General features: G+C 44.5%; 1 protein-coding gene across 3 annotated transcripts in view; it reads right to left on the bottom strand.

Moving 5' to 3' along the window:
- Window positions 1-8,636, bottom strand: part of LOC127582257 (ras-specific guanine nucleotide-releasing factor RalGPS1-like) — a 636,204-nt gene extending 627,568 nt beyond the window's left edge. For all 3 annotated transcript variants that reach the window (XM_052037419.1, XM_052037422.1, XM_052037421.1), the window contains exon 1: window positions 8,392-8,636. The gene's annotated coding sequence lies outside the window, so the exon portion shown is untranslated. The remainder of the gene's footprint in view (window positions 1-8,391) is intronic.
- Between the last annotated feature and the right edge of the window lie 8,577 nt (window positions 8,637-17,213).

Below are 17,213 nucleotides of genomic sequence, written 5' to 3'. Positions count from 1 at the left end.
ATTTTTTCGTACAAGGAGACCAAAATGGCACTCCAGGCGTGGCCTCAACAAGGCTATATACAACTGCAGGAAGATTTTGTTCCTCCTGTAATCAAACCCTCTCATAATAAAGGCTAACCTGCCATTTCTCCTTGCTGCCACTGTGTAATGAACTTCAATGAATTACGTGCAAGCAGTCGGTCCCTCAAACCTGCTCTATCATTCATTGAGATCATGGCTGATCTGATCTGGGTCTCAGCACCATACACCAGCCTATTCCCCTTCGTTATTTGCCAAGTTAATGAACATCTTCCATTATTATTGGGAGCCATAACGACCTGGTCTCTCAGAATCACAGCATGGAAAGAGGGCCTTCAGCCCAAGTCCAAGACAACCACCAACCTCCCATTAAACACTAATCCCACATTAATCTCCATTCTCGCCAATGATTCTACCTCTCACCTACACACCATGAAGCGTTTACAATGGCCATTTAACCTACCAACCCACCCCAACCCCAGAGGAAACCCACGCTGTCAGAGGAAGAATTTGCAAACTCCACACAGAGAGCACCCCAAGGTCAGCACCAAACCCTCTGGCACTGAGACAACTGCACCACCCACACTTTCCATTCCCCATAAACCTGAGCTCAAAAATCTCTGCTGATCCTACTCCAAGTCCCTGTCACTCACTATCATCCACAAGGCTTCACAACACCCAGTTTAAAAATCCTCCTTGTTTAATCATGTAAACTATGATGATTTAGCTCCTACATTCACAAACGAGCACAAACATCACCTCTTAACGACAATAAATAGGACAGGTGATCAGAATCTTCCACCACCCCCACCTGCCCTGGGTAGAAAAATCAAATACTAGAGGGCATAGCTTTAAGGTGAGAGGGGGCAAGTTTAAAGGAGATGTGCAGGGCAAGATTTATTTTCCCCACCCCACACAGGTGGCTGGAATGTGCTGCCAAGGATTAGTGCTGGAAGCAGATACAATAGGTGGTATTTAAGACAGATGTGAATATTCAGGGATGGAGGGATCACATGCAGGCAGAAGGGATTAGTTTAATTCGGCATCATGTTCAGCACAGATATTCTGGGCCGAAAGGCCTGTTCCTATGCTGTGCTAATGGAACAGAGACACCATAACCTTGCCCCAGCCACAGCACATGCTCCAAACTATACACAGTATTTTCAAGGATGCTACAGTAACATTACTCCTTTCCATTACTGTAAAGCTCCCGATGCCCGTGTTTCTTATAAGAAATGGTGCACACTCCTTACTCCTTGGAGCGTGGAGATATTGGCAACAGGCTGCCTTTTCTTTCTTGGAAGAAAGATTCTGCTTTCGTCTCTCATTTCTTCTGGATCTGGGCACAGCTGACAAATTAGGATTGATGGCACACCCCTAAATGACCAGTTGTCAGTGACTTGCCAAGCCATTTCAGGGGTCATTTTAAGAGTCAAGCACATGGGTGCAAGTTTGCAGTCACATATAGGCCATACTAATGCAAGGATTTCCTTCCCCAAAGGACTTTACAGAACTGGATGAGTGTTTCTAACAATCTAATAGCATTAATGGTCATTGTTATGAGCCTTGTTACAAGACAATTATTGCTGCTTTTCCTAAATGCAAAATTCCACAACTAGCACGTTGGGATTTGAACTCGGATATCTGGATTGTTGGTTCAGTCTCCTGGATTACTATTTAGGTAATTTAACCAACTCACCACGGTATACACTTCTCATTACCCTGGTTCAAGTGCACCTTTGCTGTGGTTTTGAGAGTCATTGGATGCCACACACTTGTACTGAGAGAACTGCGGCATAGTGGCCGTCATATCAAACTGTAAAACCTGCAGGTCAGGAACTCAAATCCTACCACATCAATCGCAAGTCTGCAAATCAAAACATGTTGCCAGAAGGCCCCTAACCAGGTCACTGGAGAAGGAAGTGGCTACCGGTACCCACAGCCCAAGCTATGTGGGGCATCACCACACTGTATGAAACAATCCACTATTCTGCCTCAGGAAACTAGGATGTATGCTAAATAAAATTAAATAACCGGCAAGATTTAGTTGGTGTACAAATGGGAGGTTAAGGTGGGATCCCTTTTCTTTCACTGAAGAATCAAAGAGCTTAAAGTAAGTTCAACACCTCTCTAAAGGAAATTCCCTCAACATATTTATGATATTCCAACTGCACTTACTTGCTCCTTGGCACCGTAGTGAATTGGAGCTTGCTATGCACAAGGTAGTCATCACATTTTTTTCCCTGCTCTTCAGAAGTACCTCACTGGTGGTAAACCATATTCAGGAGGTAATAATAAAAAAGGTCCACAGTTCCTTTACAAGTTCAAAAAGGTTCCAGCAGATTCTTCTCTCTAACAGTGCTCGTTAACCCATCGACCAGTTGACTATCTGCAGCTCATCACCATAGCAACACAGGCCTCACCCAATCAGAGGTATTCAATTTGTCCTAACCATCCCTCCCACCAACTTCTCTGCAACATAAAACAACTCTTTCCCCCTTCCCCAAAGGGTCTTCAACCCAAAATGTTTGCAATGATACTGATCATTTTATTTTCATTTCAGATTTTCAGCATCTGCAGGGTTCTTTTTTAAACCTTCTTTTGGGTTCTTAATGGGCCCAGGTGTTTATCAAATCATTGCCTGCCTATTAGTACCAATTAGACCTTCTTATTCTAAGCAACTATTAAGACAGGCATTACAGCTGTTCGGTCGTATCCCAATAAAGAACTCAGGGAGGAAAAAATGTATAATTATTTAAACTTATTAATCTCTGTTCCTGAACTCAAACACTCCTGAAAGCATCTGTGTTTCATTGAAACAAATTATGATATATTTATTATTACCATGACTGTAATTCATAAATAATTCAAGGATACACTGTTCTGCCTCATGAAAACTGTGAGAGACACCAGCTGAAATATCAATAAGCAGCTTGTTCAGAGTCAATGATGCATTAGTTGTCCCCACATTCAAGAACTGGCAGATAAAAGCTACAACAATTATCCTTCAAATTGTCCATATTCCATTTGGTGAACTCATGATAACATAGTTGCTTTTCTAATGCTGTTGCAATAACAAATGGACATTAAAAACATATAATTTTGGACAAATAGGTAACTAACAAGAACATAAGAAAATAGGAGCAGCAGTAGGCCGCTCGGCCCATCGAGACTGCCCCACCATTCAATACATTCACGGTTGATCTGCTTCAGGCCTCACTACCTCTTCTGTGCCAGTTCCCCACAGCCCTCAACTATGTACCTCGATTCCCTGAGGATGCGACTCCATACACAACAACAGTGGGGCCCAGCACGAACGCTGACATCAAGATGGCCGCATTTCCAACCGCGGTCAGCCAGAGGTGCCGAGTAGACCGGCCTCCTCCTGAGATTCCCCTCCACCACAGAAGCCAGTCTCCGGACAAGTCAACTCATTCCGCACCACGCTCGGGAATGGCCAGGAGCGCTGGATACAGCTATGGGACCAGACAACGGCCACACTGTAGTAGTAAAGACCTGCCCTCCAGAACAAGCTGTATATCCAGTTCCCAGGGCAGGGTGGGGCGGTGGAGGGAGGGGTGCAAAACCTTTCCAGTGCATACTGAGCTAGAGCTAAAATGAAGATGGCAAATGGTATTTATTCATCCAATGGCTTAAGAGTCAGAGTTCTCCAGTACAAAAATGGGCCCTTCAGACCACCATGTCGATCTTTTTGCCTGTCCAGGTAGTATGGAAACAGGCCCTTCAGCCCATCTGGTCCGTGCCAACCAAGATTCCCATCTGAGGTAGTCCCATTTGCCTGCATTTGGCCCATAACCTTCTAAACCTTTTCTATCCACGTACCTGTCCAAGTGCCTTTTAAATGTTGTTGATGTACCTGCCTCAACCACTTCCTCTGGCAGCTCATTCCCTATACTGACAGCCCCCTGGGTGAAAAAGTTGCCCTTTGGGTTCCTATTAAATCTCTCCCCTCTCACCCTAAACCTATGCCCTCTAGTTCTTGATTCCTCAACCCTGGGAATAAGACTGTCCACATTCACCCTATCTATGCCTCATTATTTTATACACCTCTGTAAGATCACCCCTCATTCTCCCACACTCCAGTGAATAAAGTCCCAACCTGCTCAACCTCTCTCCATTAATCAGTTCCTCATAACTAATCCCATTTGCCCACATTAGGACGATATCCTTCTATGCCTTGTCTATTTAATTGTCTGTCTAAATGCCTCTTAAACATGGTAACACTATCTGATTCCATCACCTCTTCTGGCAGTGAGTTCCAGATATCAACCACTCTTTGGGTGAAACATTTACCCCTCAGATCCCCTTTAAAATACCTTCCTCTCACCTTAAGCCTATGCCGTCTTATCTTTGATACCCCTACCATGGGGGGGGGGGGGGGGGGAGATAAGAAGTTTGACTATCAATTCTATCTAAACCTCTCGTAGTCTTGACATACTTCTGTCAGGTAACCCCTCAGCCTCCTTCGCTCCAGGGAAAACAAGCCCAGCTTATCCAATCTCTCCCCATAACTAAAGTTCTCCAATCTAGGCAACATCCTGGTCGTAGTCATACAGCATGGAAACAGGCCCTCTGTCTCAACTGGTCCACGGCAGCCAAGATGCCCATCCAAGCTAGTTCCATTTGCCAGCATTTGGCCCATAACCTTCTCAACCTTTCCAACCCATGTACCTGTCCAACTGTCACTTAAAAGTTGTTATTGTACCTGCCTCAACCACTTCCTCTGGCAGCTCGTTCCACACACATACCACCTTTTGTGTAAAAAAGTTGCCCCTCAAGTTCCTATTAAATCATTCCCCTCTCGCCTTAAACCTGTGCCCGCTAGTTCTTGACTCCCCAACCCTGGGAAAAGTACTGAGCGCATTCACTCTATCTATGCCCCTCATGATTTTATACACCCCTCAGTCTCCTACGCTCCAAGGAATAAAGTCCTAGCCTGTCCAACGTCTCCCTATAACTCAGTCCCTCAAGTCCTGGCAACATCCTTGTAAATCTTTTCTGTGCTCTTTCCAGTTTAATAACATCTTTCCTATAGCAGGGCGACCAAAATTGAACACCATACTCTAAGTGCAGCCTCACCAGCGTCCTGTACAACCGCACCATGACCTCCCAACTTTTATACTCAATACCCTGACTTATGAAAGCCAGCGTGCCAAAAGCCTTCTTCACCACCCTGTCTACCTATGTCTCCACTTCCAGTGGAGCATGTACTTGTGCTCCAAGGTTCCTCTGTTCTACAACACTCCCCCAGGGACCTGTGAAAGTCCTACCTGGATTTGACGTTCCAAAATGCAACACCTTGCACTTATGCAATTTAAACTCCATTTGCCATTCCTCGGCCCACTTCCTCAGCTGATCAAGATCCCCCTGTAATTTTTGATAACCTCCTTCATGGTCTGCTATACCACCTATTTGCAAGCTTACTAACCACGGTGACTTAATTTATCTCATCATTTACTTCAATACTGAGAGGAACCAAATTAGTGATTTGCATATTCTTCAACTTCAATATCAAGCAAGGATTTTTTCCCCCCACATCTAAGATTACTGCTCCAAACACAAGCTAATGACATCTGCAGAAAGCTATGGTGTGAGTATCTTATCCATGAGCAGTTGGGCTTGACAGTTGCTCAAATAGATGATGCCATGCACCATCCATAGCTGCAAACCTTACCAAATGGTAGCAGGAACCTGTGTAAATGCCAGCAAGAAATCAGCGTCTTTGTAAAAAGAAATGAAAACCAAAACAAATCCAATCATTGCATTACAGAACCAAAAGACTAATAATGTTCAGAATGCCCAACATATCCTAAGTTGAGCCCAAGACACACTCCCACATTTTCATCATAGTACACTGAGAAAACAAAGTGTTCAACACAATTCAGCATTGATGGTGTTGAATCGTTCAAACACAAGCACTTCAAGCAGCATCTCAGTGTCAGCTGTGGCTTGGTGGGTAGCAGTCTTGCCTCCTGTCAAGGGATCCCGAGTTTGAATCCTACTTCAGAAGCCTGAGCACAAAAAGATGAGGCTGACGCTCTCCTACAGTAATGAGGCAGTGCGGCTGGTTTTTCAGGCGAGGCGTGAAAGCCCTGGAGAAAGATTCAGTGGCACTATGTTGAAGACAAGCGGGCGAGTTAACCTGGCCAACAGCAATTCCCCAACCAGCATCTTTAAAACAGAACACCTGGCGTTTCTAACTCGCCGGTTATGGGATCTTGCTGTGCAAAAAATTGACTGCTACATTACAACACTGAATAACGTTGTTCATTGTCTGCAAAGCACTTGGGATGCCCTCAAAATGACATGAAACGTGTTATTTGCAACAGAAGTTGAAGGTCTACATATTCCCTTAATTGCCAAAAACATGGGCAATAATCAGTGCGTTTCAGATCGAAGACACTTTGTCAGAACAAAGGGTCTTCAACCCGTCATGGTAACTCTTTCTCTTTCTACAAACTCTGCCCGAACTGCTGAGTGTTTCCAGCATTTTCTGCTTTTTGAGTCACAGAATCACACGGCGCAGGAACAGGCCATTCGGTCCATCGAGTCCGTGCCAGTCACCAACTCCTCCCAGGTTCGACTGCCCGTCTACACACTTGGGGCATTTTACAAATGGCTTAGTGGGTGTGGGAGGGAGCCGGAGCAAACCCACGCGGCCACAGGGAGAACATGCAAACTCCACACAGACAGCACCCGAGGTCAGGATTGAACCCAGGTTCTCTGGAGCTGTGAGGCAGCAGTTCCAATAACCACACCACTCGTCTGCTTCCATTTCCCAACGCTGGTGCCTTTTTTTCTGGATTTTGATTGAATTTGCTGAACAACTTGTAGTGTTGCCGCAAAACAACAAATTTCACGTCAGATGTCAATGATAATAAATCTGATTCTGAGAGAGAATAAAGGCAGGGGTTCAGGAAAATAAGGGGAAAGGAAATGAGACTGATGGGTTTACTGTCCTGGAAGCTAGCATGGACTCAATGGGCCGAATAGCCTCTTCCTGTGACGTGAATAATCTTCTTCAACTATGGTCAAATTTCAAATCATGTTAAAAACCGCACAATTAAAGGATGCTTTATTAATCTCCATATAACAATCCAATCGTTACTCCTAGGGCACCAGCTTTCAGTGCGATTCAAACAGGTACGAGCCTGCATTGGCCAAACAATAGACTCTCCCGTGGATGTGCAACATTGTCATAGATTTCCTCCCTCCGGCAACCGTGCTTGCGAACAAACCAGGCATTATTGATAAGACTGAGCGACCTAATCCGGCACAATGACAGGCGAAACCAGCTCTGTCGATGTAGACATCTGCAAACTCACAATAGCCATCTCGCTCCCAGTATAAACTGCACCGAAAAAGGGGCTTATTTTTTCTCTAAAAACTGCGAAGTGCCAGCTGCAGTGTCAGCTAAAACAGAAAATGCAATTACAGTATTCCAATGTTGGAGCGGCAAGGGTTAAATGGAATGTAAAACTTATTGTAATGAAGCACTTCATAAAATCCCCATTGAGGAGGAGACACAGGTATAACAATGCGTGGCAAAGCTTCTGAAAGGTGATTAATTGCACTGGAATGATCTTCCACCCAGCAAACTCCCATACACTGGGCGGTGCAAGTGCTATCTCCACACCGGCTTGGGTCAGGCGTTCAATTCATACAGATACCACTGTGCTGTGTTATCCAGAGAGGGAGTTTCAGCCTTTTTTTTATATACACAGCCGTCAGACGAATAATTTAACAAGAAAAAAATAACACTGCATTAATATTGCATTACCGAAATGCTGTGACACACCGAGGATGTGCGTTTTTTTTCTCCATTGAATTATTTCACTTCAATAAGGTGAAACAATTCTTTGATTTTTGTTAACCAAACCCCGTAATAAAAAAAAGGGTACAGATGCCCTTTGGGACTGGGTTTATCACAAAAGTGCACAGCTTCCTCCGAACGAGGTGGGACGCTCATTTCGACAGCCTAGTTCCTGGTTTGATGTACGCACAAAGCACTGTAACGCAGTGACCGAAAAAAAAAATCAGTAAATAGAAACATTTGCACCACTGGCAAGTGTCACACGACAATACAAGGTTCCTAGGATTTAATTCCCCATCTGCAAATACAACAGCACTACTGTGTGACCGCCCCCGTTAAGAAAACCCTGAATGGAAGGATATAATACTGATAATAACACTGTGCTGGGTATTCATGTGAGATCTTATAAGGAACAACGTACTTCACACAAAATCAATGCATTCCAACACTGCCATACATTTGATCCACAATGCACAATAATATCTGGTCCCACCCCTACCCCTTTGCCCTCACGCCAGACCAATTACACATGTACTCACCGCTGCTTCTACTGACACAGCATTCTGTCATTGCACTGAATATTCCGTCCCTGGCACCTTTTATGTCCCACTGAATCAAATAATAAATAATATTCGTGGTTGAATAATCAGTAAGTGAATTCCCCTGCAAAGGAAAGGGAGTCTGCAACAATCTCTCCCAATCTCTGTTGTCTGCTATTGTTGCCAATATATCTGAGCCCTCTGATACATTGCTCAAGACGGCAGAATCTGTAACAGACACTTGATACCAGAGAGAACTGCTCCCCAGCTATTGACAACAGGAAGTGCAGGTACATTATGATTGATAGCTACTCTCTCCAATCATCAGGAGAATCAGCCTCCATCCCGAGTCCTTATTGGGGGCGCCGTTACCCAATCAATGCAAGGATTCCGCCCACTAAAAAGTTAAGTGGTAAGAGCGCAGGCGCACGATCTCAATTGCATGCTGGAACTTGTAGTTCTTTTTTTTAAAAGATTTGCATTTATATAGTAACACACACAAAATGCTGGAGGAACTCAGCAGGTCAGGCAGCATCTATGGAGGGAAATAAACAGTCGACATTTCAGGTCGAGACCCGACATCGGGACACTTATATAGTTCCTTTCACGTCACTTTGGGGACATTGCAAAGCGGTTTATGACCAATGAGCTACATTGGAAGTGTAGTAATTTAGGCAAGGCAACAGCCAATTTGTGCACAGCGAGATCCCACAAATAGCAAGTCAGAGAAGGATAGGGATGCAGGCAAATGGGGTTAGTGTAGATGGGCGAATGGCCAGCATGGATGTTGTGGGCCCAAGGGCCTGTATCTGTGCTGCATGAGTCTATGACCAGATACTGGTACTGATATTGGTTTATTATTGTCACTTGTACTGAGGTACAGTGAAAAAATTGTCTTACATACCAATCGTACAGGTCAATTCATTACACTGTGCAGTTACATTGAGCTAGTACAGAGTGCATTGATGTAGCACAAGTAAAAACAATAACAGTACAGAGTAAAGTGTCACAGCTACAGAGAAAGTGCAGTGTAATAAGGTGCAAGGTCACAACAAGGTAGATCGTGAGGTTATAGTCCATCTCATCGTATAACGGAATTGTTCAATAGTCTTATCACAGTGGGCTAGAAGCTGTCCTTAAGCCTGGTGGTACGTGCCCTCAGGCTCCTGTATCTTCTACCCGATGGAAGAGGAGAGAAGAGAGAATGTCCCGGGTGGGTGGGGTCTTTGATTATGCCGGCTGCTACACCAAGACAACGAGAGTAATCGGTGATGTTGGTTGAGTATTGGCCAGAATTGCAGGGATCCAAGGATAAGCTATTCGTTGAAATACTTCCATAGAATCTTTTATATCCACCTAAGAGAGTAGATAGAACCGCGAGTTAACATTTCATCTGGAAAGCAGTGCGTGTAACACAATGACATCCCCACAGCACTGCACTAGAGAAGCAGGTTGGATTTGTGCCCAAGTGTCTGGTGCAGGGTTTGAACCAACAACCTTCTGATTCAGAGGCGAAGTTGTGGTCTGCTGAGACAACATTGACACCATAATAATTTGTAAAATAATAGACTCAGAGAGTCATATAACACAGAAACAGGCCCTTCAGCCCAACTGGTCCATGGCAACCAAGACGCCCATCAAATCTAGTCCCATTCGCCCATGTTTGGCCCATATCCCTCTAAATCGTTCCTATCCATGTACCTGTCCAATGTCTTTTAAATATTGTTATTGTTCCTGCCTCAACCACTTCCTCTGGCAGCTCACTCCATATACGCACCACCCTCTGCATGAAGAAGTTGCCCCTCAGGTCCCATTTAAACCTTTCACCTCTCACCGTAAACCTATGCCCTTTAGTTTTTGATTCCCTTTCCCAGGGGGATAAAGACTGTTTGCATTCACCCTATCTATGCCCCTCATCACGGCCAAGAAATCTCACCACCGCTTTTACTTCCTCAGGAGGCTAAAGAAGTTTGGCATGTCCCCTTTGACACTCACTAATTTTTATCAATGCACCATAGAAAGCGTCCTATCTGGATGCATCACGGCTTGGTATGGCAACTGCTCTGCCCGGGACTGCAAGAAACTGCAGAGAGTTTTGGACACAGCTCAGCGCGTCACAGAAACCAGCATCCCCTCCATGGACTCTGTCTATACCTCTTGCTGCCTTGGTGAAGCGGCCAGCATAATCAAAGACCCCACCCACCCGGGTCATTCTCTCTTCTCCCCTCTCCCATCAGGCAGAAGATACAGGAGCCTGAGGGCACATACCACCTGCCTCAAGGACAGCTTCTATCCCAGTGTGATAAGACTATTGAACGGTTCCCTTATACAATGAGATGGACTCTTGACCTCACAATCTCCCTTGTTATGTCCTTGCACCTTATTGTCTACCTGCAATGCACTTCCTTGTAGCTGTGACACCTTACTCTGTATCCTGTTATTGTTTTTACACTGTACTACCTCAACGCACTATGTAATGAATTGACCTGTACGATCGGTATGCAAGACAAGTTTTTCACTGTACCTCAGTACAAGTGACAATAATAAACCAATACCAATACCAATGATTTTATACACCTCTATTTAGGTCACCCTTCAGCATCCTAAATTCCAAGGAATAAAGTCCTATCCTACCCAACCTCTCCCTATAACTCAGGCCCTCGAGTCCTGGCAGTATCCTGTTAAATCTTCTCTGTACTTTCTCCAGTTTAATGACACCTTTCCTATAACAGGGCCACCAAACCTGTACACAATACTCCAAGTGTGGTCTCAAATGGGCCAAATACAGGCAAATATACTTGGCTTGGTGGGCACCATGGTCGGCATGGACCAGTTGGGCCGAAGGGCCTGTTTCTGTGCTGTGTGACTCTATGACAGGCTGAATGGCCTTTTCTGGCCTGGACTGGGCAATTGTCCAAACTTGCCATTTCCTGGTGGCTTGAAAATCATTTTAGCGTGACAAATGTGAAAACAAAGGCTTAAAAGTAACAATATTTGGCTGAATTATCACAGGTTTTGCATTCTACCCATTATTATCAGGATTGTCAATCAAGATAAAAGTCTATATATGCTGTGCTAAATGGCTTACATACGATGAGCGTTTGTCGGCTCTTGGACTGTACTCACTGGAGTACAGGAGAATGAGAGGGGACCTCACAGAAACATTTAGAACGTTGAAAGGACTGGACAGAGTAGATGTGGTTAAGCTGTTTCCCTTGGTGGGTGAGTCCAGGACTAGAGGGCACAATCTTAGAATTAGAAGGTACCTGTTTAAAACAGAAGTGAGGAGAAATTTCTTTAGCCAGAGGGTAGTGAAATTATGGAATTCTTTGCAATGTACAGCTGTGGAGGCCCAGTCATTGGGGGTGTTTAAGGAGGAGATTGATAGGTATCTAATTAGTCAAGGTATCAAGGGATATGGGGACAAGGCCGGAAATTGGGGCTAGATAGGAATAGTTTTTAGTGTAGCTCATGGAGCAGACTCGATGGACCGAATGGCCTACTTCTCCTCCTTTGTCTTGTGATCTTGTGATCTTGTGATGTTTGCTGCTGCCATTAACTATATTCATACACATTGTGGAAAGTTATTAAATGGTGAGCAGTTCAAAAAATACAGAATACATCAAGGAAAATCCATCTCTTTTGACCATCACAATGGAGCAGCTAGAAGAGCTGCTGCCTCTTACCTCTGGGGCAATTTACAGTCCACTTGGATTAAAAAAAAATGATTTAAAGACATAAAATCCTGGGTTGTGGTGAATGGCTGTCTTTCAGATTGGAGAATGGTAGACAGTCGTTTACCCCAAAAGTCACTGTTTTATTTTCTAATATATAGATGTCTTTGGATATTGGAATTAACATTTCAAAATTTGCTAATGATACCAAACTTAGAGGTGTGGCAAACATTGAAGATGGTACCAGCCAGGGACGGCAGGAAGCAGATAAACTGGGGGAATGGGCAGACAGGTGGCAAATGGAGTTTAATACAGAGAAGTGTGGAGTGATGCATTGTGGCAGAAGGGATGTGAAGAGGCAATGTAGGCTTCATGGTGCTGTTCAGGAGTGCACGGGAACAGAGGTATTCAGGCGAATAGATCTTTGGAAAGACATTGAGAGGGTTATTGGCACATAAGTCGGAACTTGGGCTTCATAAGTGCAAGTATTGAGTCCAAAAGCAGGAATATTAATACGAATCTTTGTAACATTTTGGTTAGACTCATAGAGGCATGAGGTCATGGAGTTGTACAGCACAAGTACAGGCTCTTCAGCCCATCATGTCTCTGCTGACCTTTTTTACCCATCTACACCAATCCCACTTGCTTGCATTAGGACTGTATCCTTCTATGCCTTGCCTATTTAAGTGTCTGTTTAAATACCTTTTAAATGTAATAATTGTAGCTGATTTCACCACCTCCTCTGGCAGAGCGTTCCAGATATCAACCACTTTCTGTGCGATAAACCTACCATTAAGATCACCTTTAAATCTCCTACCTCTCACTTTAAACCCGTGCATTTTTGATACCCCTATCATGGGAAAAAGATTTTGACTATCTACCCTATCTATGCCTCTCATAGTCTCATATATTTCTATCAGTTCACCCCTCAGCCTCTGGCGCTCCAGGGAAAACAAGCCATAAGTAAGATGAGATATCTTTATTAGTCACATGTACATCGAAGCACACAGTGAAATGCATCTTTTGCGTCGAGTGTTCTGGGCGCAGCCTGCAAGTGTCGCCACGCTTCTGGCGCCAACGTAGCATGCCCACAACTTCCTAACCCGTACGTCTTTGGAATGTGGGAGGAAACCGGAGCACCCAGAGGAAACCCACGCAGACATGGGGAGAACATACAGACAGTGGCAGGAATTGAACCCGGGTCACTGGCGCTGTAAAGCGTTACGCTAACCGCTTAACTACCGTGCCTGCCACTACACTACCGTGCCTGCCGCTACACTAGAGTATTGGGTCCCGTTTTGGTTACAACATTTTAGTCAGGATATGAAGAGAAAGCGTGCAGAAGAGATTTACCAGAGTTCAGCTTACAAACGCCCGACTTATGAACAGCCCGTACATGTGAATGTGCATTTGGAAGACCGCTAGGATGGATTTACCAGCTGCTGTGGGGCTGCAGACATCTTCTGTTGTGTGGGAACTGGGTTCATGGCAATATCTGAATGGTTGAGTTAAACTCCCTGATTTAACTACACGTTGCCCTGGGCTGGGCTATGTTTTTATTTAAGTATACTGCCAGGTGGCCACATTTCCAACTTGTGAACTGTTCAGTTTACGAACAGTTCTCAGGAAGTCAAGTGAAGTCGAGTTACACCTTATTGTCATTCAACCGAATGTCGTTTCCCCCAGACTCACACAACAGAGGACATACAATAAACGTAGACAAAAAAAATTGTGCAAGTACAAATAGTGCAAAAAAACAGTATATACAGAATACAAAATTAGTGCAGGGTCAGTGCAAAACCGAGTTGGATGAAGAAAATACAGAACTCAGTGTGTTGCACTAAATGTATAAACATGTTCAGCAGCGGCCACAGTTCTTATACACAGTTGTGCAAACTAGGGCTTTTGATGCGACATTTGTCTGAAACTGCCTCAAGGGTATTCAGGAGCCTGAGAGCCTGGGGGAAAAAACTGTTGTACGGTCTAGTAGTTCTGGCCCGGATGCTCCGGTACCGCCTGCTAGACGGCAGTGGGACTAATAGGTCATGGGAGCTACCATCTACCATCCGGCAGGAGGTACAGAAGCCTGAAGTCCCACACCACCAGGTTCAAGAACAGCTACTTCCCTTCAACCATTTGGCTGTTGAACCAACCTGCACAAACCTAATCACTACCTCAGTCGAGCAACACTATGACCACTTTGCACTTACAATGGACTTTGTTTCTTTTTGTTCTAATTGTGTTCTTTCTTGTATAACTTATGTTTTTCTTGTGAACGTTGTGTCTCCACTGCTGTGTGCCTGTGATGCTGCTGCAAACAGGTTTCTCATTGCACTTGTGTGTACATGTGCTTGTGTTCTCGACTTTGACTTTGAGAACTTGTAATTAAAAAGGACCCGCTGACCAGATCCCGCCTAGAATCTGATGTTAAAAATTGGTTGCATTTTATTTGGGAGCAACCTGCTGAGGTTTCCTCTCAGACTTGAGCAGAGTGTGGGCTGGTGCACCAATGATGGACACAGGGAAGGCTTCATTCCCTGAGGAGGCACTTTAAATGGAAGCCCACTGTTGTCCCTGGTGGAGGCAAAAGATCCCATGGTATTCGTTTAAAAGTAGGGAGATGGTTATCCCTCACACCCCAGAGACCTTTATCCTAAAGAAATGATCAGGCCGTTATCACAATGCTGCTTGTGGGATTTTCCTGTGCGCATGTTAACAAAAGAAATAGAATTAGGAGTAGGCTATTCAATCCCTTGAATCTAGTCCACCATTCAACACAATTGTGGCTGATCTTTTACCTCAGTGCATCTTTCCTGCACTGTCCCCATGTCCCTTGATTCCCTTGAGAAAACCTAAAGTTCAATTGCTATGCTTCCTACATTACAACAGTGAGGAGACTTCAAGAGTACTTCAATGTGTGTAATGCGCTTTGGAACAGAGGGGATTAGCGGGAAATTTAATTGACGTTTATAAAATTTATGAAAAACCCAGACAGGATGAATAGGAAGAAACTTTTTCTCTTGGCCAAGGGGATCAAGAACAAGAAGATACAGATGTAGTATGACAGGTAGAAGGACTCAAGGTGAATTGAGGACGTCTTTTCACCCACAGAATGGCGTGTTCTGGAAACCACTGGCTGAAAGAGTGAGGGAGTCAGAAACCATCACCACATCTAGAAAATGTGTAGATGAGCACTCAAAGAGCAGTAACCTACAAGGCTGTGGATGGCAAGCCGGGAAGTGGGAGTAATGTAAATTCTATTATTGGACAGCATTGACCTCAATGGGCTGAATGGCCTCATTCTGTACTATACATTTCTATGATTCTCTTTAATTTCACAAGATCACAAGACAAAGGAGCAGAAGTATGCCATTCGGCCCATCGAGTCTGCTCCGCCACTTCACCATGAGCTAAACTATTCTCCCATCTAGCCCCAGTTCCCGGCCTTTTCCCCATATCCCTTGATACCCTGACTAGTTAGATACCTATCAATTTCCTCCTTAAACACCCCCAATGATCAGGCCTCCACAGCTGTATGTGGCAAAGACTTCCATAAATCCACAACCCTCTGGCTGAAAGAATTTCTCCTCATCTCTGTTCTAAATGGGTACCCTCTAGTTCAGATCAGACTGTTTCTATGAGAACTGGAGAGATCTTTTAAAGACTCCCCTGGTTTCTGCTGATTGGACTCTTTATCTCACACATTGTAAAGCAGCCATAAAATGTGGAAAACATCAAAACATTACCTCTCAATAATAGGCAACCATGAGGTAGAACTAAATAATCAAGTTTAACCATTGCTGTGTATTTGTTGGTAAATGGAGCACAGTTGAATTATACTGGGGAGAAACAAAGATTGATCACAGTGTACCCAAAATTAGCTATTGATGATTTACTACACAGTGGACTCTCTTTAAACTCCTTCTCAGTTTGCCAGTGTATTATATTCAAGAAGTCTTGTGATTAAGTGACAGTATCACAACACACATGTAGAAAAAAGTTAGCGAGAGCAGCAGAGAACTAAAACATTAATTATTGTAATGTTTTACAGAGAATGGTGACTGTCTAAACAATTAAATTGAAAGTGGGGGACCCTCCAACATTCTGTGGTGTGGAATGATAGGGGCTAGCTGAAGAAAGCACAGTGGCTTGAACTGGTGGAGCTGCTACCTCACACCTCCAGTGAGCTGGCTTCAACCCTAACCTCCACTGCTGACTGTGTGGAGTTTGCACGTCCTCCCTGTGGCCATGTGGACTTCTCCCGGATGCTCCAGTTTCCTCCCACATCCCAAAGGGTTGGTAGGTTAGTTGGCCGCTCTAAATGACCCCTGGTGTGTCGGTGAGGAGGAGATTCTGGGGAAAATTGATGAGGATGTGGGGAGAGTAAAATATGATCAGTGTAAATGGGTGGTTGATAGTCAGCAGGAACGTGATGGGCTGAAGGGCCTGTTTCCATGCTCTATGACTAGGAGTCTACATCGTAACAGAGACTACCTTCAAAACTACTTCACTGAGAAACACTTTGGGACGTGAAAGGTGCTATAGAAATATAAATCTATTTGGGGTTGTGAGACCGGAGAAGCTGGGGTTGTTCTCCCTGGAACAAATAAGCTTGAGAGATCTGGTAGAGGTGAACAGGATCACAGTAGACTGTGTAAGTAGAGAGAAGCTATAAATGTACAATGGAGAGCATTCTGACTGGTTGCATCACCGCCTGGTACGGAGGCTCCAATGCAAAGGATCGTAAGAGGCTGCAGAGGGTTGTAGGCTCAGCCAGCTCCATCACGGGCACAACCCTCCCCACCATCGAGGACATCTTCAAGAGGCGGTGCCTCAAGAAGGCGGCATCCATCACTAAGGACCCTCACCATCAGGGATATGCCCTCTTCTCGTTACTACCATCAGGGACAAGGTACAGGAGCCTGAAGACCCACACTCGACAATTCAGGAACAGCTTCTTCCCATCCGCCATCAGATTTCTGAACGGTCCCCGAACCCACGAACACTACCTCATTATTTCATTTTTTGCACTATTGATTTATTTTTGTAGCTTATAGTAATTTTATGTCTTTGCACTGTACTGCTGCTGCAAAACACATTTCACATCATATAAGTCAGTGATAATAAACCTGATTCTGAAGCTGTTCC

The sequence above is a fragment of the Pristis pectinata genome, chromosome 23 (genome assembly GCF_009764475.1).
Source record: "Pristis pectinata isolate sPriPec2 chromosome 23, sPriPec2.1.pri, whole genome shotgun sequence".
NCBI classification, from domain to species: domain Eukaryota; kingdom Metazoa; phylum Chordata; class Chondrichthyes; order Rhinopristiformes; family Pristidae; genus Pristis; species Pristis pectinata.
The sequence above is the reverse complement of the archived record's forward strand: the minus strand, read 5'-3'. Positions and strand labels throughout refer to the sequence as shown.